This window comes from Macaca thibetana, chromosome 6 (assembly GCF_024542745.1).
Source record: "Macaca thibetana thibetana isolate TM-01 chromosome 6, ASM2454274v1, whole genome shotgun sequence".
Classification (NCBI taxonomy): Eukaryota; Metazoa; Chordata; class Mammalia; order Primates; family Cercopithecidae; genus Macaca; species Macaca thibetana.
In genome coordinates, this window is record NC_065583.1 from 116,612,065 (window position 1) to 116,639,287 (window position 27,223).

General features: G+C 35.6%; 1 long non-coding RNA gene across 1 annotated transcript; it reads left to right on the forward strand.

Annotated features, from left to right (window-relative positions):
* Positions 1-1,736: 1,736 nt before the first annotated feature.
* LOC126956670 (uncharacterized) lies at positions 1,737-7,983 on the forward strand. The gene is made up of 4 exons (XR_007726445.1): positions 1,737-1,915; positions 3,482-3,608; positions 7,460-7,596; positions 7,876-7,983. It is a non-coding gene; the product is annotated as an uncharacterized LOC126956670 (long non-coding RNA).
* Positions 7,984-27,223: the final 19,240 nt, after the last annotated feature.

Here is a 27,223-nt window from a genome sequence, read left to right on the forward strand (position 1 = left end):
CTTTAAATTGTAAAGTAGATCACACTCTGAAATAAAAACAAGAGAGGAAAGCAAAACAGTATCTATGAGTCCTTGTTATCGGACTAACACCCATCATCTTTTGTAACTTTTTGTTTGTGTTTAGCTTATTTCATCATCACTTTCAGGAAATATACTAAGATTTTCACTTTCTTGACATGAAGTTGACAAAAACTGGATAGGTTAAATTTTTTCTGGAAAATGGACATATTAATAAATATCTGTGCCATACTGCTATGGCAACCACGTTTAGAAAACAAGTGCATTTCCTTGAGAATAAAAATGTCATGTTTGTTGTGTTGCTTAATAATGCCAAACTGTTTGCTAATAATATTCTAGCTAACAGAGAACAAAGAAAGTGACAGAAATTAACTTCTGATAAAGACAATACTGAAGTACTAACTTTGATGTTTTTCACATTTCCAATAGATATTTATTGGGCATCTTTTTATATTCAAGGAACTATAAAAGGGATGCAAGGGCAATAAGACACAGAGTCTCAAGGAGCTCAAAACCTGAAAAGATAGATACATAGTTAACATTAAGATAAGACACAAAGTTAAAAGTACCATTGGAGAAGAATCAGAAAAGAGCTATAAAGGAATTATTTAGGCAGTAAAACTGTTGATTGCTACATGATATTTAGATTAAATGTACTTCAGCGACCCCATGAATGCTTGTGTAAATAGCTAATCCAAAAAGCATATGATGAAATTCTGAAATTTGTCTGCTACTTGTAGCTGCAAAGATGATGTCTCTAGTGAGAATTTTATTCCAGAAATTCACTTCCAAATCATAGTGGAGAAGGTGGAACTTACAGAACAGTGTAAGAAACAAATAATACATAAGTGTGGGATCCCTTATCTGAGTATTTCCCTCCTTCCATTTCTAGAGACTGGTTGGCAGGGAAAAAAGGAAGGACGGAATTCCAAACTTCTGTCTGTTCTCTGGGCTGCTAACAGTTGACACTCAAACTAAAAAAACTTTTTGTATAGCCATTCTCTACAAGCCTAAAGGAACCATAGGTGATTAGCATAAAGAAGAGAACTTGCCAATCCTTTCTCCAAAAAGCAACAATACGATTGAAAAAAAAAAAATTTGCAAACAACCATTTCAAGACTGAAAATCAATCAAAGCCTTGGTAAAATTGAGAAGCACTTATTCAAGAAAAACTACTAAACCTATGGCAAAAACAGTGACAGTCTGTAGCTTTCTTGGAGCAAGCTTCTCTGCTGACATTGCCCCAAATTGGTCACCACAGTAGTTCTATAATGGCAGGGCAAGTCAAGAGAGCCGCAGCTTTGCTGCCAGCTCACTAGATTTGGAGCGGAAAGTAGAGAAGCTGGACACTCAGGCATGTGATCATAAACAGTAGAAATCTCAGTAACAAATAGGGAAGGCCAACTGCATGGCAAACCTGACGTTGCAGTTCTGATTGGGGCAAACAATGGAATGACAGAGTAGCTAGATATTTAACAGAAAGAGAAAGTAATAGGATAGACATAGGGAGTCTTGATAAGCATTCCCATATCCTGACAGGTTTAGAAAGCAGGGTTCATTTGCAAGGCTCTATGCATGCACAGAAGAGGTGAGAAAGTGCCCTAGCCATCACTTACCCCTGTCTGAACACTATGAGCACAGGCAGGGAAATTCAAGAGGAACCAATGGAAAGTAGTAGCCTGAGATGTGCATTTATTCTCCAATCCATATACAGATTTCATACGGAGCATGGAAGACTCACTTGATCTCAATGTTTCAATACCATTTCTATTCAATCACTGGCTGAGTTCACAACATTTGGAATCCGGATTTACAAAAAAGAACAAAACAAATTTTGAGCAGAAACATTAGTGAATGCACACTGATGGGGGGAACAGACAATACAGATTTTGTTCAAGTAAGTAACTAAAAAAAATTAAATTAGAATCCAGAATTTATATATTATTTAAGATCATTTTTCAACAAAAATTATGTGAGACATGCCAAAAGGTGGAAAGTGTCACTTATACTCATGAAAGTAATAGCCAGTAGACACTATCTTTGGGGGGTAGGGTACAGACATCAGATTTAGCACATAAAGACTTTAAAGCAGCTATTATAAATATATTCAAGGAAATTTTTCGACCATGTATAAAGAACTTCTTAACAGCCTTATCGACATATAGGGCAAATAATGTATAAATCACCTATTTAGATATACAATTCAGTGTTTTTTCTGTATAGTCACAAACATGGGCAACCATCACCTCAATAGTCAATTTTAGAGTCATTTCATCACCTCAAAAAGAAATGTTGTACCCTTTAGGTATTACCTCCTGTCCCCCAGACTACCCACCCCCTAGTCCTAAGCATTTTAATCTACTTTCTATCTCTATAAATTTGCCTATTCTGCACATTTCATATAAATGATATTATATAATATCTGAGGTTTTGGGGTTTTTTTACTGGTTTATTTCACTTAATGTTTTCAGGTTCATCCATGTTTATCTTGGAAGAAAGTATAGATGTTGTACCATGTACTTCTTCATTCCTTTTATGGTCAAAGAATCTTTGTCCATACAAAGAATGTATGGACATTCTGCATTACATTTAACCATTCATCACTTGATCTGCATTTGAGTTGTTTCTATCTTTTGGCTATTATGAATAATACTGCTATAAATATTCATGTACGAGTTTGTGTGTGCATTTATGTCAATATTTCTCTCAGGTGTATATCTAGGAGTGCAATTGCTATAACTTCTATGTTTAGTTGTTTATGGTACTGCCAGACTGTTTTCCAAAGTAATGGTACCACTTTGCATTACCATCAGCAGTGTATGAAGATTCTGATTTCTCCCAATGTTCACCCACACTTGCTGTTATCTGACTTATTGATTCCAGTCATCCTAATGTGTGTGAAGTGGTATCTCATTGTGGTTTTGATTTGCTCTTCCTCTATGGTTAAGGATGTCAACCATCTTTTCATGTGCATATTGCCCATTTATATATTTTCATTTGTAAAATGCCTGATCAGATACTTTGCCCATTTTTAATTGGGGTATTATGTATTAATAGTTGTATGAGTTATTTATACAGTCTAGAATAAATACTTTATTATATATGTGATTTGCAATTATTGTCTTTTTGGGGGTTGTCTTTTCATGTTCTTAGTGTTTTTATGCAAAAATTTTAGATTTTGGTGAAGTCCGATAAAACTATTTTTTCCTTTGTTTTTCATGCTTTTGGTGTCACATCTAAGAAGCCATTGTCAAATTCTTTGTCATGAATATTTAACCCTAAGGTTTTTTCTTTAAGTTATATAGTTTTAAATAATACTGTTTAGGTCTTTGATTCATTTTGAGTTAATTTTTGTATATGGATAGAGCCCAGCTTTATATTTGTGAATACAGATATCCAGTTGTCCCAGCACTATTTTTTTGAAAAATAACTGTGTTTTTTTTTTTTTTTTTCTGTTGGATAGTCTTAGCAACGTTGTTGGAAAACAGTTGACCATAGATGTACGGGTTTATTTCTGGACTCTCAGTTCTATTCCACTGATCTATATGTTCATGCCAGTACTACAATATTTTCATTACTCTGGCTCTGTGGTAAGTTTTGAAATCAGGAAGTGTGAGTGCCCCAATTTTGTTTCCTTTTGCCAAAATTATTCTGGGTATTTTGGGTCCATGGCAATTCCATATGAATTTTTTAAATCATCTGGGCAATACTTACAAGAAAGTCAGCTGAGATTCTGATAGTGATTTCACTGAACCTGTAGTTCAATTTGGAAAGCAGAGTTATTCTAACAATATTAAGTGTTCAGATCCATGAACATGGATGTTTTTCCAATTATTTTAATCTTCTTAAATTTTCTTCAGCAATGTTTTATAGTTGTTAACAGTTTTGAACTTCTTCTACTAAATGCATTCATATTTTACTTCTTGATGTTATTGTAAATGGAATTGCTTTCTTAACTTCATTTTTGGAATCTTATAACTATACAAAAGTACAACAGATTTTTGTACATTGATCTTGTATCCTTCAAGCTTGCTAAACTTGTTTATTCGTTTAATAGTTTTTAAGTAAATTCCTTAGGATTTTCTAGACATAAGATAATATCATCTGCAAATAGGGATAGTTTTACTTCTTTCTTTCTAGTCTCAATGTCTTTTAAAATTTTTTCTCACCTAATCGCCCTGGCTAGACCCTCTAGTACAATACTGAATAGAAGTGGTGAAAGTGGCCAATATTTTTTCTGGTCCTAGGGGAAAGCATCCACTGTTTCATTATTAAGTAGGATGTTAGCTGTGGGGGTTTTTGTAGATATTCTGTAGCTGGTTGAGGAAGTTCTCTTCTAGTCTTAGTTTAATGAGTATTTTTATTATTAAACTACATTGCCTTTTATAAAATAGATTGAAAGTAAAAGGATGTGAAAGTTATACCCCACAAACTATAACCATAAAAAATTTGAATGGCTATACTAATATCAGATGAAATAAACTTTCATAACTAATATCAGATGAAATAACCTTTCAATTTCAAAAAGAAAATACTAGAGACAAAGAGGAACATTTCATAGTTATAAAGTGTTATTTAATTGGGGAAATATAATAATACTACCACATATATATCTATAAGGGAAGCCCAAAATACATGAGACAAAAATTGCCATAATTGAGAGGAAAAAAACAGTAATTCAACAATAACAGCCGAAGACATTAATACCTTGGTTTCAATAATTAATATAACAAAATAGTAAATCAACAAGAATAAAGAAGGCTTAATTAACACCATCAACCAACTTGACCTAACTGAAATCTATGGAACACTTTTCAAACAAGAGCAAAAACACAGTGTTTTCAAGTGAATATAACATTTTCTCCAGGGTAAACTACATGCTAGCCCATAATACAAGTCCCAGTGTAAACGATTACAATGCAAATTCCCCAATCACAACAGAATTAAATTATAATTAAACAATAGGAAAAAAGGAAAGTTCCAAATATTTGCAAATTAAATAACACAATTCTAAATAACACATAGGCTGAAGAAGAAATCACAAGTAGAGTAAAACAATTTTTAATTAAATAGAAATGAAAACAACAGATAAAAATTTGCAGGATACAACAAAGCAATGCTTAGTGAGAAGTCTCTGGCTTTAAAACCCTATCTTAGAGAAGTAGAACAATCAGAAGTCAATAACCTAAGATTCCACCATCAGAAACTACAAAAATAATAAAAACAAAACACAAAGCAAATAGAAAAGGGAAGCAATAAAGGTTAGAAACTAAGTAGATTAAATAGATATGAGAAAACATTAGATTTCTTTTCCAAAGAATATTGGTTTTATTGATTGTGAAGTCAATTAAAAAAGAACAAAATTAACAAAGACTGACCAAGAAAAAAAGAGAAGGCACAAATTATTAGTATTATGGATGAATTTAGACCCTTAGTTTGCCCCATACACAAACATAACTCAAAATGACTTATAAACCTAAATGTAAGAGCTAAAACAATCAAACTATTATAAGAAAGCATTGGGGAAAATCACGGAGAACTTGTATTAGGCGAAGAGTTAAATGTGACAACAGAGCATGATTTATACAAGAGAATATAGATAAATGAACTCCATCAAAACTGAAAACTTTTGCACTTCAAAATATATTATTAGGAAAAAGAATAGATAAACCCAGAACTGGAAAAAATATTTGCAAATTACATATGCATTAAAGAACTTGTATTCAGAATATACAAAGAACACTTATAATTAAATAATTAGGAGACAAGCAACCCAATTAAAAAAACGAGAGAAGACTTGAATAGATATTTCACTAAAGAAGATATTCTAATGGCTAATAAGTACACGAAAGATGGCCAACAATACAAGTTATTAAGGAAATACAAATTAAAGTTAGATACCACTTTATACCCACTAGAATGACTTTATTCAAAAAGATATCCTATAACAGATGTTAGTGAGAATGAGGAGAAATCGGGACCCTCATGTTTTGTTTGTAGTAATGTCAAACGTTACAACACGTTGGAAAACAGTTTAGTGATATGACAGACTGACTCTGAAGAGATCCCCATACAACCTAGCAATTTCAAGCCTAGGCACATACCCAAAAGAAGTGAAAACATATGTCCCCAAAAACAATATACACAAATGTTTACTGCAGCATTAATAGCCCAATACTGTAAATAATATAATTATTCATCAACTGGTGAGTGGACAAACAAAATGTGGTTTATCCATTCCATAGAGTACTACTCAGCAATTAAAATGAACTGCACTGACACATGAATGAACCTCAAAAACAAATTGCAATTGCAAAAATATGAAGCCAGCCCAAATGCCCATCAATTAGCAAGTGAATAAAGAAAATGTGGTGTATGTATATATGTATATACATGTATATATACACACATACCACATGTGAAATATACACACACACACACACACACACACACACACACCATGGAATACTACTCAGCCATAAAAAGGAATGAAATAATGGCATTCACAATGACCTAGATGGAATTGGAGACTATTATCCTAAGTGAAGTAACTCAGGAATGGAAAACCAAACATCGTATGTTCTCATTCATATGTGGGAGCTAAGCCATGAGGACGCCAAGATATAGGAATGATATTTTGGACTATGGGGGCTTGGGGAAAAAGGTCAGGTACACTGTTCAGGTGATGGGTGCACCAAAATCTCAGAAATCACTACTAAGGAACTTATTCATGTAAATAAACACCACCTATTCTCCAAAAACCTATTGAAATATAAAAATTAAAAACTTTTTTAAAATCTTGGTAAAGATCCTACCTCAGGAAGAAATATTTTCATTCTATATCATTGTGTCTTGCTGTGCAACCCCAAAATAAACCTGTAGAGAACCTTCATTATGCCATCAAGAGCCTCCCCAGTCAAAACTGACTGCTCCCAGACTTGGGCTTCCCTGAGCAGCTAAGAAGAGGAACATCAAGGTGGTCTGGCTACACACCTTGATGGAAAAGTGGAATTTTCAAGCTGGGGCTTAAAGGAAATGTAGGATTTATAGAGCCTGGAAGGAAGAGCATCATAAGGAAAGGAAGAAAAGACAGGAGCAGGAAAGAATGAGATGGTAATTGAGGAAGTCCAAGTAGTTTGTTTTAGGTGAAATTTTACAGAAGGAAGTCAATCTAAAGGTGAGACCAGTAGGATTATTAAAATGAAGTTGGTCTTTACAGACAGAATCTCTGTGATGATTGTTATTCATTTCTTCATCACTCAGCAGTATTTACTGGGAACTTTCTACACACAATGTTAAATCATAGGGGTAAAATATACAGCACATACAACCTCTAGACCAACACAAATATTTAAAAATGGTAGAATTATAAAAGAGGAGACATTCTTTCTAAAAAAAAACCTCTCCTCTTATATTTTTCTCTTTCTCCTTATACAAACAGGGAAGAAAATAAGAAAAAAAAAATCACTCTGCAAGATTCTCTAACCCAGAAACCCAAGAAGGAAAGAAAGAGCTGCATGGTGACCCTGACAACTCCCTTTTTCTCAACCCTCATCTGAAATAGATGCATACTACAAGGTCAGAGACTCCAGTTCTAATCACTGACTTTGCCAACCTGTATTTCTAAAGTGCTTTCTCAGAAGCACTGCAAATGGCTGGTTAAAAAAAAAAAAAAATCCTTTCCGTGCAATGGGACAAGAAAAACCTAATAATAGAGCCACATGGCATTCCATTCCTTATATATATAAAAAAAAAAAACTATACTTTTTAAAAAGTCATGATGGAAAAATGATGGTTATTATGCAATATTATAAAAGAGACTCTTCCTGTGCTCTTGTTTCTTTTTTTACTTTGTAGGAGGCACAATGATAATGAGCTTATTTCCTTCAAGCTACAATCAAGATGCTGAAATAAAGGCTGTGCTACAATATCTTTTGCCTTATATTCTGACATCAGTGAAATCAAGGCAAGTGCTCTGCTTTGGCCAGTGTTTTCGTACTTTCTATTAGCAATTTACATACAAAACACATGCTTTTAGGAGTCCATAAATTATTTCAGGAATTCATCTCTATTTGGAAAGTTAAGCAATTTCAAAGGCAATAGTAGTCACCCATCTATAAGGAAAGCTACACTTTAACTGCTAAATGGAACTGCAGGGATGCATACAGAAATTAGAACTGCCTGCAATGCACAGTTCAGAATAAAGAAAGCCAACAAGGGCCACAATAAAAGTAATTATAGCTCTAAGAAAAGCTTTCAAGGATTTGAAACAGACTCAGAATTTCTGAGCTTAATTGGTTTCTACACAAATATACATATAGTCCATCTGTCTGTATGAACACACGTTCTTCTCTGTTTTGGTTAAACCTTCATTTTATTCCTTGGTTAACTACTACAGATACATTAGAAAGTTTTGTTCTGCTGTGTTAGAATGTCACAGAATGACTAACTCAAACCTAAAATAGAGAACAATGTGAAAGCCTGTGAATGTGACATTCAACTTGAGGGCCACATGGAAAGTGACAATATCAAGTAAGTAGAGGGTGGTGCTAGATATACCCACAAACTGCTGCCATGAGATTACTCAAGTTTTGGTGCCTTAAGCAATTTTCCTAGGCAACCTTTTCTCTGCACTTCATTCTACTTATCTAATTTAGTTCTGCAAATTAAAATTTGCTGAGCTACCTGTAAAGATGCACATTCTCAACCTTAAACAATTCTAGAAATGTGACAGGAGATGGGTAACTTCTGGATCTTTAATATTCCCTTTTGGCTTTGAATAGATGATGCTACTACCCTTATTTTAGGTGTGAGAGAATAGTGGATAAAATGTTGTGTAGACATTCTGAATAATATATAAAGTAGAACTAGAATTATAATAGCATAAAAATAATCACAATATATTTTTAAATAATAAAATAGCAGCAATAATAGTAAGAAAAAGTTTGTGGAAGATTTGGACTGAAAGCAAAATGTCATAATTTGTTGTTTCAAAGATAAGTGCCGACAAAAATTTTCTCCTTGAACAAACTCTTATCAGGCTCCAGTGAACTCTCTACTCACCTAGACTCAGATTTTTGAGCTTCTATGTTTATCTCTGCACTGTCCAATTCTAGCAAGAATTTTACTAAGTCAGTTTAACCGGAATCCTCTACTCTCATCGCTTGATACTTGATTGGGTTCCTCATCTTCCACCATCTCCCAGGTGATGTCTGATCACCCTGGCCTGCCCTGAGCAAGAATTCTGCTAGGTCAGTTTGCTCAAAATTCCTATTAACCCTGACGTTTTCCCTTAGTAATTTTTCATCAACTAACCCCCACCCACCACTCTGCTTCTTGACTATAAATTCCCACTTTTCCTTATTATATTTGGGATGGAGCCCAATTTCTTTCTCCCACTGTAAAAATACATTGTGGTGGTCCCTGTTACTATTGTGATGGTCCTGAATAAAGTCTGCCTTACCATTTTTCAAGTGAATGAATTAGTGTTTCCTTTAGCAGTGGTGTGCTGTGACTTAAACAGGATCAGATATATCACTGGACCCTGGGACCTGTCACTTAGGACCTTAAGTGTGCGCACCTGTGAAGCCTTTGTCTTTACTTTTTACTGATTGATCACATATCCTTTCTTCAGTCAGACTCCTGAGCCATTCATTGTTCTGAACAATTATCTGTGGAAGCTGGTAAGGACAGATTTCTATTCCTAGGATTCTGAGTATACTGTAGAAACTGAGTTAGTCCCAGACAAACAGAGGACAGCTTTCTGTCTCTCGTGGGGATTATTTCTTGACTCCTGAGCTGAAAGTACTTCTTCTCGGCTTTTTAAGTGGGGATTCTCTCCCTAATTTCTGACATAGACAATTTTTTCTAGCTCTTGGTGGGGCTTTGTTATTCTATTTGATCCTACTCCTTCCAGGGAAACATCTCAGTCTACTGAAACTGCCTTATTGAACCCCTGCTGACTGTATGTTCCACCAACTCTGTCCGTTCCCTTCTCGTTGGCACAATTTTGCTGAGGATAACTGGGAACCTCATTGGTCTCTTTGGGAAACTTAAAATCTCCCTCATCTGAGACCTTTCCATTCCCATTGCTTCTGATTCTCCTCTAGCCACCTTCAATCTTCCCTTTAGTTTCCTTAAATTGAACCTCTACCCCTTCCATCCAACTCTCCAGGCCTGCCAGGCCTTTCCCTTCTCACTTCAGCCTCAACTTCTCTAAAGTCACTGAAGTGTTAGGCTTCTATCACTATTGGGGGCCCCTAGGGAAGGGACTCAGGGTGCCCCGAAAGCAACTACCAGAGGCTAAAAAGCAGAAAGACTAAGTGAAAACGGACTGAATATTTTATCAAATCAGATGGGCTTTGGAGACATCAAGACAGTTCGTGATTGTCTCCTCAGCCTAAAGTATAGTCCACAGCCCTTCCAAAATTACATATCAGGTCAAAACAAAATTTCAAAGGTCTTCTCCATAAATATTGGTAAGAAAATAAAAGTTTTAAAAGCTTATTGAATAAATTATCTCAATTTGTCCCATTTTGGTCAGAAAAACAATTTGGATAAAAATATAGAGTGGAGAAGAATCAGTGAGTTTCAGACTTGTTTTACTGCTATGTTTTACTGCCCCAGAGCTAAAATTGAAAAATGAACACTGTAAGACCTCTTTTTGCATCTGTCTGTGTTTATGTATGTCTAGGTATGCATGTTAGATTTATGTTATATTTTTCTGCCTCTGGAGGATATCACCAAATTAATTTGTAAAATCCCTTCTAGGAGTTCTAAAATTGGCTTAGAAATAAAAGAGCACTTATATAACTTAAGTATTCCTAAAATTCTCAGAAATATAAAAACTAACACAAATGTTTCCTGAGTTCAAATCTTTGGTAAATAAGTTTAAATACTGTTGGTTTAATTTTTTATTTTTACATCTTAACCATTTTTATTTTAATTTATTATTATTATTATACTTTAAGTTCTAGGGTCCATGTGCACAACGTGCAAGTTTGTTACATATGTATACATGTGCCATGTTGGTGTGCTGCACCCATTAACTTGTCATTTATATTAGATATATCTCCTAAAGCTATCCCTCTTCCCTTCCCCATCCCCACAATAGGCCCCGGTGTGTGATGTTCCCCTTCCTGTGTCCAAGTGATCTCATTGTTCAATTCCCACCTATGAGTGAGAACATGCGGTGTTTGGTTTTCTGTTCTTGTGATAGTTTACTGAGAATGCTGGTTTCCAACGGCATCCATGTCACTACAAAGGACACAAACCCATCATTTTTTATGGTTGCATAGTATTCCATGGTGTATATGTACCACATTTTCTTAATCCAGTCTGTCACTGATGGACATTTGGGTTGATTCCAAGTCTTTCCTACTGTGAATAGTGCCACAATAAACATATGTGTGCATGTGTCTTTATAGCAGCATGATTTATAATCCTTTGGGTATATATCCAGTAATGGAATGGCTGGGTCATATGGTATTTCAGGTTCTAGATCCTTGAGGAATTGCCACACTGCCTTCCACAATGATTGAACTAGTTTACAATCCCACCAACAGTGTAAAAGTGTTCCTATTTCTCCACATCCTCTCCAGCACCTGTTGTTTCCTCACTTTTTAATGATCGCCATTCTAACTGGTGTGAGATGGTATCTCACTGTGGTTTTCATTTGCATTTCTCTGATGGCGAGTGATGATGAGCATTTTTTCATGTGTCTGTTGGCTGTATGAATGTCTTCTTTTGAGAAGTGTCTATTTATATCCTTTGCCCACTTTTTGATGGGGTTGTTTTTTTCTTGTAAATTTGTTTGAGTTCTTTGTAGGTTCTGGATATTAGCCCTTTGTCAGATGAGTAGATTGCAAAAATTTTCTCCCATTCTGTAGGTTGCCTAGTCACTCTGATGGTAGTTTCTTTTGCTGTGTAGAAGCCCTTTAGTTTAATTAGATCCCATTTGTCAATTTTGACTTTTGTTGCTGTTGCTTTTGGTGTTTTAGACATGAAGTCCTTGCCCGTGCCTATGTCCTGAATGGTATTCCCTAGGTTTTCTTCTAGGGTTTTTATGGTTTTAGGTCTAACATTTAAGTCTCTAATCCATCTTGAATTAATTTTCATATAAGAAGTAAGGAAAGGATCCAGTTTCAGCTTTCTACTTATGGCTAGCCAATTTTCCCAGCACCATTTATTAAATAGAGAATCCTTTCCCCATTTCTTGTTTTTGTCAGGTTTGTCAAAGATCAGATGGCTGTAGACGTGTGGTATTATTTCTGAGGACTCTGTTCTGTTCCATTGGTCTATATCTCTGTTTTGGTACCAGTACCACGCTGTTTTGGTTACTGTAGCCTTGTAGAATAGTTTGAAGTCAGGTAGCGTGATGCCTCCAGCTTTGTTCTTTTGGCATAGGATCGTCTTGGCAATGCGGGGTCTTTTTTGGTTCCATGTGAACTTTAAAGCAGTTTTTTCCAATTCTGTGAAGAAACTCATTGGTAGCTTGATGGGGATCGCATTGAATCTCTAAATTACCTTAGCCAGTATGGCCATTTTCACAATATTGATTCTTCCTATCCATGAGCATGGTATGTTCTTCCATTTGTTTGTGTCCTCTTTTATTTCACTGAGCAGTGGTTTGTAGTTCTCCTTGAAGAGGTCCTTAATATCCCTTGTAAGTTGGATTCCTGGGTATTTTATTCTCTTTGAAGCTATTGTGAATGGGAATTCATTCACGATTTGGCTCTCTGTCTGTTACTGGTGTATAAGAATGCTTGTGATTTATGAACATTGATTTTGTATCCTGAGACTGCTGAAGTTTCTTATCAGCTTAAGGAGATTTTGGACTAAGACACTGAGGTTTTCTAAATATACAATCATGTTATCTGCAAACAGGGACAATTTGACTTCTTCTTTTCCTAACTGAATACCCTTTCTTCTTTCTCTTGCCTGATTGCCCTAGCCAGAAGTTCCAACACTATGTTGAATAGGAGTGGTGAGTGAGGGGATCGCTGTCTCCTGCCAGTTTTCAAAGGGAATGCTTCCAGTTTTTGCCCATTCAGTATGATATTGGCTGTGAGTTTGTCATAAATAGCTCTTGTTATTTCGAGATACGTTCCATCAATACCGAATTTATTGAGAGCTTTTAGCATGAAGGGTGTTGAATTTTGTCAAAGGCCTTTTCTGCATCTCCTGAGATAATCATGTGGTTCTTGTCTTTGGTTCTGTTTATATGCTGGATTACGTTTACTGATTTGCGTATGTTGAACCAGCCTTGCATCCCAGGGATGAAACCCACTTGATCATGGTGGATAAGCTTTTTGATGTGCTGCTGGATTTGGTTTCCTAGTATTTTATTGACGATTTTTGCATCAATGCTCATCAGGGATATTGGTCTAAAATTCTCTTTTTTTGTGGTGTCTCTACCAGGCTTTGGTGTCAGGGTGATTCTGGCTTCACAAAATGAGTTAGGGAGGATTCCTTCATTTTCTATTGATTGGAATAGTTTCAGAGGGAATGGTACCAACTCCTCCTTGGATTTCTGCTAGAATTTGGCCTTGAATCCATCTGGTCCTGGACTTTTTTTGGTTGGTAGGCTATTAATTATGGCCTCAATTTCAGAGCCTGCTATTGGTCTATTCAGGGATTCAACTTCTTCCTGGTTTAGTCTTGGGAGAGTGTAAGTGTCCAGGAAATTATCCATTTCTTCCAGGTTTTCTAGTTTATTTGCATAGAGGTGTTTATAGTATTCTCTGATGGTAGTTTGTATTTCTGTGGGCTCGGCGGTGATACCCCTTTATCATTTTTTATTGCATCTATTTGATTCTTCTCTCTTTTTTCTTTATTACTCTTGCTAGCGGTCTATCAGTTTTGTTGATCTTTTCAAAAACCAGCTCCTGGTTTCGTTGATTTTTTGAAGGGTTTTTTGTGTCTCTATATCCTTCAGTTCTGCTCTGATCTTAGTCATTTCTTGCCTTCTGCTAGCTTTTGAATGTGTTTGCTCTTGCTTCTCTAGTTCTTTTAATTGTGATGTTAGAGTGTCAATTTTAGATCTTTCCTGCTTTCTCTTGTGGGCATTTAGTGCTATCAATTTCCCTCTACACACTGCTTTAAATGTGTCCCAGAGATTCTGGTATGTTGTATCTTTGTTCTCATTGGTTTCAAAGGACATCTTTATTTCTGCCTTCATTTTGTTAGGTACCCAGGAGTCCTTCAGGAGCAGGTTGTTCAGTCTCCATGTAGTTGAGCAGTTTTGATTGAGTTTCTTAGTCCTGAATTCTAGTTTGATTGCACTGTGTTCTGAGAGACAGTTTGTTACAATTTCTGTTCTTTTACATTTGCTGAGAAGTGCTTTATTTCCAACTATGTGGTCAATTTTGGAATAAGTGCAATGTGGTGTGGAGAAGAATGTATATTCTGTTGATTTGGTGTGGGGACTTCTGTAGATATCTATTAGGTCCTCTTGGTGCAGAGTTGAGTTCAATTCCTGGATATCCCTGTTAACTCTCTGTCTCGTTAATCTGTCTAATGTTGACAGTGGGGTGTTAAAGTCTCTCATTATTATTGTATGGGAGTCTAAGTCTCTTTGTAAGTCTCTAAGGACTTGCTTTATGAATCTGAGTGCTCCTGTATTGGGTGCATATATCTTTAGGATAGTTAGCTCTTCCGGATGAATTGATCCCTTTACCATTATGTAATGGTCTTCTTTTTTCTCTTTTGATCTTTGATGGTTTAAAGTCTGTTTTATCAGAGACTAGGATTGCAACCCCTGCTTTTTTTTGTTGTTGTTGTTCTCCATTTGCTTGGTAGATCTTCTTCCATCCCTTTATTTTGAGCCTATGTGTGTCTCTGCATGTGAGATGGGTCTCCTGAATACAGCACACTGATGGATCTTCACTCTTTATCCAATTTGCCAGTCTATGTCTTTTAATTGGACCATTTAGTCCATTTACATTTAAGGGTAAGATTGTTATGTGTGAACTTGATCCTGTCATTATGATATTAGCTGGTTATTTTGCTCATTAGTTGATGCAGTTTCTTCCTAGCATCGATGGTCTTTACTTTTTGGCATGTTTTTGCAATGGCTGGTACCTGGTGTTCCTTTCCATGTTTAGTACTTCCTTCAGGATCTCTTGTAGAGCAGGCCTGGTGGTGACAAAATCTCTAAGCATTTGCTTGTCTCTAAAGGATTTTATTTCTCCTTCACTTATGAAACTTAGTTTGACTGGATATGAAATTCTGGGTTGAAAATTTTTTTCTTTAAGAATGTTGAATATTGGCCCCCACTCTCTTCTGGCTTGTAGAGTTTCTGCCAAGAGATCTGCTGTTAGTATGATGGGCTTCCCTTTGTGGGTAACCCGACCTTTCTCTCTCGCTGCCCTTAACAGTTTTTCCTTCATTTCAAGTTTGGTACATCTGACAATTATGTGTCTTGGAGTTGCTCTTCTCGAGGAGTATCTTTGTGATGTTCTCTGTATTTCCTTAGTTCGAATGTTGGCCTGCCTTACTAGGTTGGGGAAGTTCTCCTGGATGATATCCTCCAGAGTGTTTTCCAACTTGGTTCCATTTTCCCCATCACTTTCAGGCACACCAATCAGACATAAACTTGGTCTTTTCCCATAATCCCATATTTCTTGGAGGCTTTGTTCATTTCTTTTTACTCTTTTTTCTCTACACTTCTCACTTCATTTCATTCATTTGATCTTCAATCACTGATACTCTTTCTTCCAGTTGATTGAGTAGGTTACTGAAGCTTGTGCATTTGTCATGTAGTTCTCGTGTCACAGTTTTCATCTCTATCAGTTCATTTATGGACTTCTCTGCATTGGTTATTCTAGGTATCCATTCTTCCATTCTGTTCTCAAGGTTTTTAGTTTCTTTGCGCTGGTTACATAGTTCCTCCTTTAGCTCTGAGAAGTTTGATCGACTGAAGCCTTCTTCTCTCAACTTGTCAAAGTCATTCTCCGTCCAGCTTTGTTCCATTGCTGGTGATGAGCTGCATTCCTTTGGAGGGGGAGATGTGCTCTGATTGTTTTAATTTCCAGCTTTTCTGCACTGCTTTTTCCCCATCTTTGTGGTTTTATCTGCCTTTGGTCTTTGATGATGGTGACGTACTGATGGGGTTTTGGTGTGTGTGTCCTTTCTCTTTGTTTGTTTTCCTTCTAAACAGTCAGGACCCTCAGCTGCAGGTCTGTTGCAGACCCTGTTTACCTGGGTATCAGCAGCGGAGGCTGCAGAAGATAGAATATTGCTGAACAGCGAGTGCTGCTATCTGATTCTTGCTCTGGAAGCTTCGTCTCAGAGGTGTACCCAGCCATGTGAGGTGTGAGGTGTCGGTCTGGATCTAGTGGAGGATGTCTCCCAGTTAGGCTACTCTGGGGTCAGGAACCCACTTGAGCAGGCAGTCTGTCCATTCTCGGATCTCAAACTCTGTGCTGGGAGAACCACTGCTCTCTCCAAAGCTGTCTGACAGGGACATTTTTCTGTTTAATTTTTTTAAATAAACAGCTTTGTATTCTGCATTATCAGCATTAAATATAATATGAGTATACATTTTTATTCTATTTGGGCTTACAAGTCATACAAGGTTAAAAACAGATGACATAGAAATAGCTTTAGGAAAAAAATAGTTTTAGAAGATGGTTAGCTTCACTGTTATAGTAAGTGTGTCTGAAAATAGTTTCTACAATCTTTTTGGTAATTTGAAACCTAAAGTTACTACTGGCTAATTATGAATATTCAAGGAACATATTATTCCCACATAGAATACTGAAACTTTAATTGCTAAACATAAGTGTATTTACTTTGGCTTTTAAATATTTTACAGAGAAACTTTTTACAGAGATATTTGAGTCTGTTAATAAATATTCTTTTTTATACATTAAAGTATTTATAAGGAAAATGGTACCCATAGAAATTATGAAAAGATGTCTTCATACATTTGCTATTTTGATACAGAATGCTGATGTGTGATAGACTGACCACTTCCCAGTTTTCCTTGTAAAAGGTTACTAATGGTTAAGATTATACTTGATACATGTAACTGAAACTACTAATTATATGCGTGAAGAGAAACAACTCTGAAAAATATGCAAGAGCAGTAGGGTGTATTTTTATAGGAAGTCATAAGAAGGTCTGAAGGATATGTTTTTATTTAGGAAAAAAGTAAGCAATTTCATGCTAAGGTAGAATTACTGATTGTTCTATAATAAGAAAGAGGAAAATGTGGGGTGAAAAAAACCCTGAATGCATATAAGAAAGTTGAGAAAGTTTGTAAAAAAAAGCAATTTTATGTGTGGTTAAGCTGACTAAACATTTAAGTTAATTTATGTTTTATTAAAAATGAGCTTTAATATCAAAAGTACACCAAGGTAAAACTAGAATTTGGTTTCCTCTTTGTTAAAATAACAACGTTTTCTGAATTATGGGTGCACTCACAATAAGAAATTGTAAAAGGTTTTTCTTTACCCTTTAAGTAACTTGACTAGGAAACTAAGATTTTGTGCTGTTAATCTTAATCATGTCCTCATTATTTAAGAGAACTGAGACCTCTCACTTTTAAATGAACTAAGGTTTTTACATTTTTGACAATTTTGCCTTCCCAAAATGAAATCCTTAATGAAATCTTCTTTCCTTAAACTGAACTCATTTCCCAGACAGCTCCTGGAAAATTTCAAAGGATTCTCTATTTCATCTTGTAAAATGTTTTTTAAAAATCAATTTATTCGATATATTAAATTGTATTAACAACGTTATCAAATTAGAAGAGATGCTTTAAATTTCCCTAGTTATATTTGTATGGAAAAATATTCTTAATATAAGTATTTTAGAAATTGTATGAAGTTCATAGAAATTTGTCAATAACTTCACTATCCATGACATATTCTGGTATAAAGCTATCAGTAATAATCGTGATTATTTTTGTTGTATGTCAAAGAAAAAACCAAAGTTTCTTGTCAAATAAACTCTCAGCAGATCTTTAACCATCGGCATTTTTTTTTCTTTGTCATCCACAGATAGTTTTTACTTTGATGCTTTCCTGAAATAGCCTGCAAACAAAAATGAAATTTTTTTCTTCCTATATAATTGCTTCAAAATCTGAACCTCTTACTTATTACTCTTAATTTCATGGCAATATAATTATTTGCATAAGTTCAATAAGAATCTGTTCTTGCAGCAGGACACAATCACAAAACTTGGTTATTTACGAAGGCTTTCACTGGAATGTCATATTTGAGAATGAGGCATAGAATATGATATGATCAGATAAGATCCGATAAGTTTAAGGAACCACGGTTGACTTTATGAATCCAATGCTTACAAAGACCTCTTGGAAAAATTGGCCTACTGCCTGGCTTACAGGGTTCTCAACCTTAAAAATAGGTAGGGAAGTTCACTTTCTTGGAGGCCAGACAACCCAAAGATAATTGAAAACCTCAAGATGAGAGGAATTCACCCAGATCTATAAGCACTGCAAGTGAAGTTTGCTGGTGAGTTCCTGGCTTGGCTTCCCAGCTTTGAGAGGCTTTTTAAAGTCTTAATTCCTTTCTTAAGATTCCTTATAAAAACCTTCAGCAAAGCAAACTGAAAAAGACCTATGTAATCAGCTACCATTTTTGGTGGACTTATGAAAATAATTGAGCCAAATCTAATGACACAAGATTTTGCAAACATGAATATTATTTTTGATAGAAATGGGGATGATTATAGACAGAAAGTTTATGTTTCAATGGAAAGCTATAGCACATCATACATCATGGTGGGTACCTGATTATAATCCCGTTCACTGTTTTTCAGCTATTTTTTACCTCTGTAAACTCCATTTTACTTTCTAATTTGTTACGTACATGTAAACTGGATTGAATCCTAAATTTTTCATATCCAGCTACAACCCCCTAGACTAACATTTCCAAATTTTATCTTACCCTCCTGACTTGGCTGAGAACTAAAACAGAATCCCTGCAAGCTGAAGCTGGACAACTTGATATAAACTTTAAAGAAATAACTGTAACAGATCACGTGTAGTTAATATTTGTGCCTGCACTATATTGGCCACTCAGAAAATTCACCAAAACAACCAATGTCATCACAGAACAACCAATGCCATCACCAAAGACATTCAAAGTGTAAACCAAGAAATTCCTCGGATGGCCACTACCATTCTCACTTCACCATCTAAAAATGCTTTCAGCCCATTTAAAAATCTTGACCTGCTGCCCTCTGGAGTCAGAAACTGGGTTTGCAACCATTAATCTGTTTTTATTTTATTTTCATAGAAACTCCCCTTATTAAATATCTGCCTGTTAGTATCATCCAGCAAATATCCTCTACTACCAATTTCCAATATATAATTCTGCAGACTGTTAATAAACAAAAGATGACTGAATGAGGCATGGACTTTTATTGTTCATTCTTCTTTCCTTGAACAAGAAGGTAATTGAAAGAGTCTCTTCTTGAACAAACTCTGTCTCCTCTGAACTCTTTTCTCAACTAGGCCTTGACTCTTGGGCTTCCATGTTCCTTCTGTATCATCCACTTTTAGCAGGAATATTGCTAATCAGTTTACCCAGAATATCCCACCCTCGATATCTGATCACCCTTGACACTTGGTTAGGCTCATCTTCTACCACCCTCCAGGTGATGTCTGATCACCCTGGCCTGCCTTTAGCAAGAATCCTGTTAGGTCGGTTTAGCCAGAATCCCCTGTTACCCCTGATGCTTCCTTTCAGTAATATTTCAACCACCAACTCCCCTAACTCATCTCTTTGGCTGTACATTTCCTCGTTTTATTGGTGTACTCAGAGTGGAGCCAATCTCTCTCCCCAATGTAAAACCCCATTGCAGTGGTCCCTACACCTATTGTGATGGTCTGAATAAAGTCTTCCTTAGTGTTCCTGAATAATTAAATAATGTTTTTCTTTAACAGCCCCCACTCAGGGCTGACATGTACTAAATCTGTGTCTTTCACAAAAGTGGGGTACACACTCTGCCCAGGTAACATGCTGATTGGGAGTGGGAAAAATACTATTAAAATCACCTGCTGATGCTTCCTAGGCTCTTACCCCCAGAGAGCCAAGTGACTCTCTGTGAAGAGATAAACTTTATACTTGATTTTTATGAGCAGAGATGAGAACATTTCATTTACTTTCTGCAAGAACTGAACTTCCAGTGATGAGCATTTAATCTGATGTAGAGCTGTGCAAAGACAATTTTGTTTGTTTATTTTCTTGAGTTTCTAAAAATGTGCCCTTTATAAAAACAGTCTCAGGGTACAAAAACCATCAAACCATATCAGTAAAATACAAGAAAAACAAGCTTCAGTGATTAAAATATATGAATTTACTAAAGCATATTTTAATCGTATCTTAATTCATTTATCATTTAGGATGATTAGAAGTTTCAAGTACAGATGTATGATGGCCAAACAGAATATTTAATGCAGACAATGTGAAAGTGTCTCATTTGAGGAAATTATAAGAGTGTGGTGTTGCATGAAATGGACAAAAAGGCTGACAACACAGCAAAACTGTCCTTAAAAATCACCACCAAGGGCCCAGTAGTCATCTGGGCATACCAGCTAGACTACCCTGAGTCATAATTTGTGCCCTATGCTGGGACAGAACCCAAAACTGTCATTCTTATCTGAGCCTTGTCTAAGTTCCTGTAAAGGTTGGGCTCAAAAAGTAGTTCTGACAGGCAGGACCTACCTCAATAATATTTTTATTTTTTCATTTATTCAACAATTATTTATCAAATATTTATTATGTTCAAAGTTTTCAGAGCTATACAGATAAATAAAACCCAGGTTCTGTCCTCTAGGAGTACCTGGGCTATGAGTCTGTGGTAAGAAGGTTTTTATCCATCCCCTACATATTCTTTTCCCCACAAATAACTTTCCATGATATTTTTCACTTTAATTGGAATATGTTTATGTCATTAACACTAAAATCCTTGTCCCCTGTCCCCCTGTCCCAATTATTATCTTAACTTGTGAACCACCCTATCAACTCAGTGTACATGTATTGAATATAGGTTAATGTCAGTCTTTTGAAGAAAGAAAAGACACGCAATTATAGACAGGAACGTCTCACACCCAAGAAGCCCAAGTGATACCAATAAAGGAAGACAGTATGTAAAAGTCTTTGATGTGCAGTTTGGGTTAGTGAACATGCCAATGTAGGGTTACTATATTACTAAGAAACATAAGCCAAAATTTACAACAGCAACAACAATAAAACATTAAAACAGAACCTAGTGATCTTAGATAATACTTGTTTGAAGTAGAGAAAGGGATGCATGAATATGTAACAAAGCACTTAAAGAAGGTAACATGGGGTCACACTTCCACAAATTGAAAGAATCTAACTTTATATCTTTTCATTATTCTCTCTTTGCATTTCCCACATCTCCACAAATCAGATTCCTACCACAGGAATGACTTTCCCCTTTCTCAGTTCTGTTGACACTTTGTAAAATTGGGATAACTGCAAATCCTAACTGGCCAGGAAATAAGTTTCTATGCCATTTTAAGACTTTATTTGAACTAAGCGTGTGATACACAAAGCCTTCCTCACTTGCAATTTGACATCAATGGGTAGCTGTAACTGGCCTATCCAGATAAGGGGATGACATTCACAAGAGTAGAGGATGGGAATGGAAGTCTCATCAATAGCCAAATAGGAAGAACCTATGTGGGAATGACTTGGGGGCATTCAGGAAGTCAGCCTCTGAAAACTCAATTCAAGAAGGCAGGGAAAGTATTTGGCCCATGACAGGAAGCCCAATTATAGAATTTTGAAACTATATTCCAGACCTATTTCTCCAGAAGCCATGTAGACACCTCTATGAAAGTCCACTGAAAATTATTACAGATATTCTATTAAACATGGTAGATTGTTCCAAAAAATAATTTGTTTCCTTCAGAAACTTTATTAAAATTAGAATAAAGGAATCAAACCTGTGTGCCCAAAAGGAAAAGAGAAGTAGAGAGTAAATAAGAGTAGACAAGAAAGGTCATCCAAATTTTGCAAGATGGAAAATGGACAAAAGAATAATTGTTGACTTAGGTGAAATTGTACTGCTTGCAATTGTGCACACGGAGAAGCAAACAGATCCACTTGAAGGATCCTGGAGAAGCAAACCGATTCACTTGTAGGATCCCAGAGAAGCTCAGGATTTGGAATAAACAGGCACACAGAAGTCAAGGACAACACAAAGAGCTGATATCAGATATTATTGAAAGTCTAGTTGGAATCCCAGATACCCTCACCCACTTGAAAGAAAGAAGCAACCATGCCTCCCCTGTTCCTGAAAGAAATTAGTAGATATGAATCTGGAGGACTGAACTGTAGAAGCTCCAGGTTCAGCAACACCAGGCACAGGCAAGTGTGGGGAGGCCCCGACTGAATAGAGAAGGCATATCCAAAAGGTTGCATAATGAATGATGAGGCCTCCCAAATCCCACTCTTCTTGCCCACCATCAGCCACCTTCCTCTACCTATGTCCAGGGACACTGGAGCCCAAGCAGGAGACTAGAAGGTTCTTCTATAGGGAAAAAGAAAATCCCCAGAAAGAAGTTCTACATCTCCACCAATAACCAAGCTAATCACCTAAACTATTATGAAACTGTTGAAAATCTGTCCAAACTCACAAAACTTCTAAAAAATTTTAAGTGTCTAACCCTTAACTATGGACAAGTGAAGAGAACAAGACACTTGGAACAGAAAAATAATTCAAGATGAACGACAGAGAGAAAAACAGACAAAAAAAAAATCAGAGGCAAGCAAAACAGGAGGGAACAATAGAATCTTTTATAGTTCTGTCATTAATATCCTCTGACAGAATGAGAAAGAAAAAGAAAGTGCTATTAAATAGGAAAGTCACAGAATATGAAAGAGCCTTTGAACATTAAGTCTGTGATGGCTCATATAAATTGAGCTTAATGAAGGGATTGGAAGATAAAATCAAGGAAATCTCACAGAATAGATCAGCAAAGACAAAAGATGCACAATAGAAAAGATAAAATAATTGGAGCATCACCCAAAAGGCCCATCATCTGGATGCTAGAAGTTCCAAAAAGAGATGGCAGGCAAAATGAAGAGGAAGGGAAACCTTCAAAGAAAAATTTCCAGAACTGAAGCCCTTGAATATCCTGCTTGAAAGTTTTATCCATATTGTTGCGTGTGAATATAGATCATTCATTCTCACTTCTGAATAGTATCCTGTTTCTACCATTTATTCCTTAACATATATGCATGCAAAACTTTTGTTAAACAATAAAAGTTTCTATTAAAGAAAAATGTAAGCAAGCTATCAAATTCTTATTTTTAAACTATCTTTTCAGCCAATGATCGCTTTAAATAAACGATATTTTTTTACAGAAATAGTTGGAGCTTCCTTTTTTCCCTTTACATTTTTTAGGAAACTGTAAATTCCATTAAATTCTGTGTTAACAATATAGTTAATGTGAAATATTTTAGTGAGACTTTGCCACTATTTACAAAAACAATGCAGATGAAGCAGTAATGAAAATATTTTGTAAATTGCCAATACAGCACAAGAGGTAGAAATGAATGGAAGATCTCTTAAAAAAGAGGCTGCAAGCTTCTTAACTCAGCCTTCAAAGCTGTCTAAGACCTTGCACTACCTACCTTTTCAGTTTATATCCTACCACATAGTAGATTTCTCTGCTCTAGTCACTCCAAGTATAACTTCCAACCCTCAGCTTTGTGTCTTTCTCTCTTCCTTTGTCCCCATTCAAAAATGTTCTTTCCATTTCTTGCTGCCTAGCAAATTAAATCTATTTATAATTCATAGAGAATTTCAAATGCTGTTTTCCAAATGGTTACTTTTCTAATCATTCCAACCATAGTAAATATTACCAATGTCACCTTGTGCACTTTTACAAAAGAGACTCCTGGGCACAATTACCATCTAGGTGAAATCTATGTTGAAAGAAAAAGGGAGAGAGAAACAGACAGATAGAGGTAAGCTTTCCTGATGCCTCTGATAACAGTTATATTTAGGTTCCATTGGTCAAAGCTACCTATTCATTAATTAGCATACACATACTACTTGTAATTAATGTCAGCCTGATGCCTCTTTTAGGCTAAAGTGTAAGTTCTATGAGTTCAGGGCTCATTTCTCAATACGTCCACTCCTGTACAGTCACAGTGTGATCAAAGCATCAATTCAGTGGTGATTGCTTTTAACAAAAAAAAAAAAAGTGTTTTCTTCTTATTGAGGAAGCCAATCTCTGGGCACAAATATAATCAGGTTTTCTAAATGATATGGAAGGGGGGCACGACCTTCATTACTTAGAGAATTTCTCTGACCATCTTAATTATCTTTGTGGGAGCCATCACAGAGTATTCTGTGTGGCTACAGATTATGCTTTATTTCTCCTTCTGGTATATTCACCATGTATGGAGTGCCTATGTCAACACTATTTTTTCTAATTTCTACATAAAAACAAGTTGCCATGATTATGGAGAACTTGTATTTTATGAAATAAAGACATCAGAGCCTACGAATTTTAATATAAAAATGTAAATGTAAGTGCAAACACAGACACACAAATCCTGAAGTGCTTTTCCTCTTGGGGCCTAATCAAAATCACCCTTTTCAAACAGTGGTGTCACTGATGTAAATCTCATCCTAGCTAAATTTAACATATTGGATTATTTGATGCAAACCAAGATTTGGATCAGTTTTTCATTTTCATAAGTAGAAACAACTTGCTCAAACCTTGATATCAAACCCAAAGTGTACTTTTTTATAGATAAGCCACAAAATGGCTTTAAAAAATGCTTCCCTGGGCACATTTCAAAAAATAGCTCATGTTTTAAGTAGCAAGACAACAATATTTCAAAGTTGAATCATGTTGATTCTTAATGTATTATAAAGCCCTGTAATGCTTTGGGTAAATATGTTGACTAGTTCCCCAGACTTCAATTATATCCCTTTAAAAATAGCTTAAACCCTTGAAACCAGAAGCACAGATAATTAGAATTAAAACATCATGCCTATTTATGTGAATTACCTGTAGTCTTCAAAATGTAAAAGTAGTTAAGTTAATGCTTGCTATACATGACTCTCAATTTATTATATACCTTCTTGTATTTTTCATGTGAGCATGCTTATTGGTCACAATTTTTTCTGGTGGCTGGTCGAGAGATGCTACAAATCATCCATAGTATATATGTTGTAGAATTCTTGATTTGTGAATCGCTAATAATGAGTCCTAAGTTGTAATTTTGAGACTATATTCAAAAATGATGAACTAGAAATAAGAATTAACCAATATGTCATTCATATTTAAGCTTATATTTAAGCTAATCTGACAACTTTTTGCATCAGAAGCCAACGAAAGCAACAGATTACATGTTAGTGTGTTAATATGCCCTCATTACATAGCAAATATTACTCAATACTGGTTAGATGAAGAATGAATTACTTAATTTATTTCCCAATAACACAATCAGCTTGTTTTACCACTCTTATTCAAAGATATGCTTAAGGACAAAAATCCTTCATTACAATTAAGGATTTATCATTTATCATTAGAGGCAGAAGCACTCAACTTCACTATACATGCCTAGAGGCCCAGCCTAGAAGAGAAGGGGGAGAGAGAGAAATAATCCATAATAAAAGAGTAATAAGCCATTGGAAATAAGATAATTTAAATGGGTATAGTTGCACTTGTATTTTGCCGTTGGAATTAGCAAGTAATTAATCTATGTATCATGAAACTTTACCTGGAGTAGATTAACAGCCTCAACAATAATAATGTACTAAGTGATTATTTTATGCCAAGAACTATATTAGGAGCTTTACGTAAACCTCTCATTTGTTATTTACATAAATTCTGTTTTAAAAGATAGTATTAATATCTGACAACAAACTCTTCCAAGTGAGGAAATGTATTAAAAACTTGAAGTAATATATTCAGCAAATTGGTAGTTAAAGCATAGCTAGCTCCTCTTAGCCCTAGTCTTTTCCACAACCTCAGATGCAGTACAATGTACAAGACAAGGAAATTAGGATTGCAGTTACCTAGAATGTAGTTAAGGGTACTTGGCTCCACCACTTACTAATATAACACTGCTGAACATGTTACTTAACCTTTCTGAGACTATACTTCCTTGTTTATAAAACTTTGCCCTGGGTCTGTTATGTTTCAAGGTGTTTGATAAACTCAATTCAAAATCTGAAACATGGCAAACACTCAATTGTGGCAAGTGTCACTTATGATACAGGATTTTACATTTCTGTATGTATAAAGTGGAAGTCTATTATGCTTTATGTGCATTTTCGGAGTTCCTTGAAAGATCTTAAAAATCACACCAGAGTAGAACAGAGATCTATGTCTCTCCCACAAGTAGCCAATCTCTTTATGGCCAGCATCCTCTGAAGTGACTTGGCATAACAGATTGGACCAATAGGGACAGAAGTGCCTAAATGTCAATAACATCAATAACATCCCTTATGCTAGGCAATTTGAATATAAAAACCTTAGAAAGAATCAGAAGTTGATGGCAGTGGGCATAATCTCAAATATATACTTAGAAAGGGCAATACACAGAAGCCATGAGTAAATCAGAGGCCATAAAGGAAAGTATCCTTAACTGGCTGGTACCACCTGAAGTGTCCCTGATTATTAAAACTTGAAACAGCCTAACTCATTCAGAGTATATTTGGTGTCAGAATGACAAGCAAGGGGACCAAGTGAACATAGCTGATAAAAGAAAAAGAAAAGGAAAAAGAAAACAAAACAAAACAAAACACCAAACACCTAACAGCTATATTGAAGCACATTTCCCAAACTGAAAAGAATATGATGAGAAATACAATATCCATATGATTATTTAGGGAGAAAAAATGATTAACAGCAAAAGGAATACCTAGTCTTCTCCCTTAGGACTAAGCAAGTCTCTTCATAGGATTATGCATTAAAAGGACAACTGCAACAACAGTAAAGAACAAGATTGAAAGAATCCACTCACCTCATCAGCCACTTCCATCCAAACTGTGCTCGTTGACGAATAACTGCAAAATGTCACAAGAAGCATTTAATTAAGCTGATAATGGCTGTTGCTGTTAGCTTAGTCTATAATTATTCTTTATTTCCTTAACATAAGCAAATTAGCTGTAATAGAATGTAAGACATTGTTTTTAGTCTCCACAGGACTTCTAATCTGTAGCCTTTTCAGTTGCT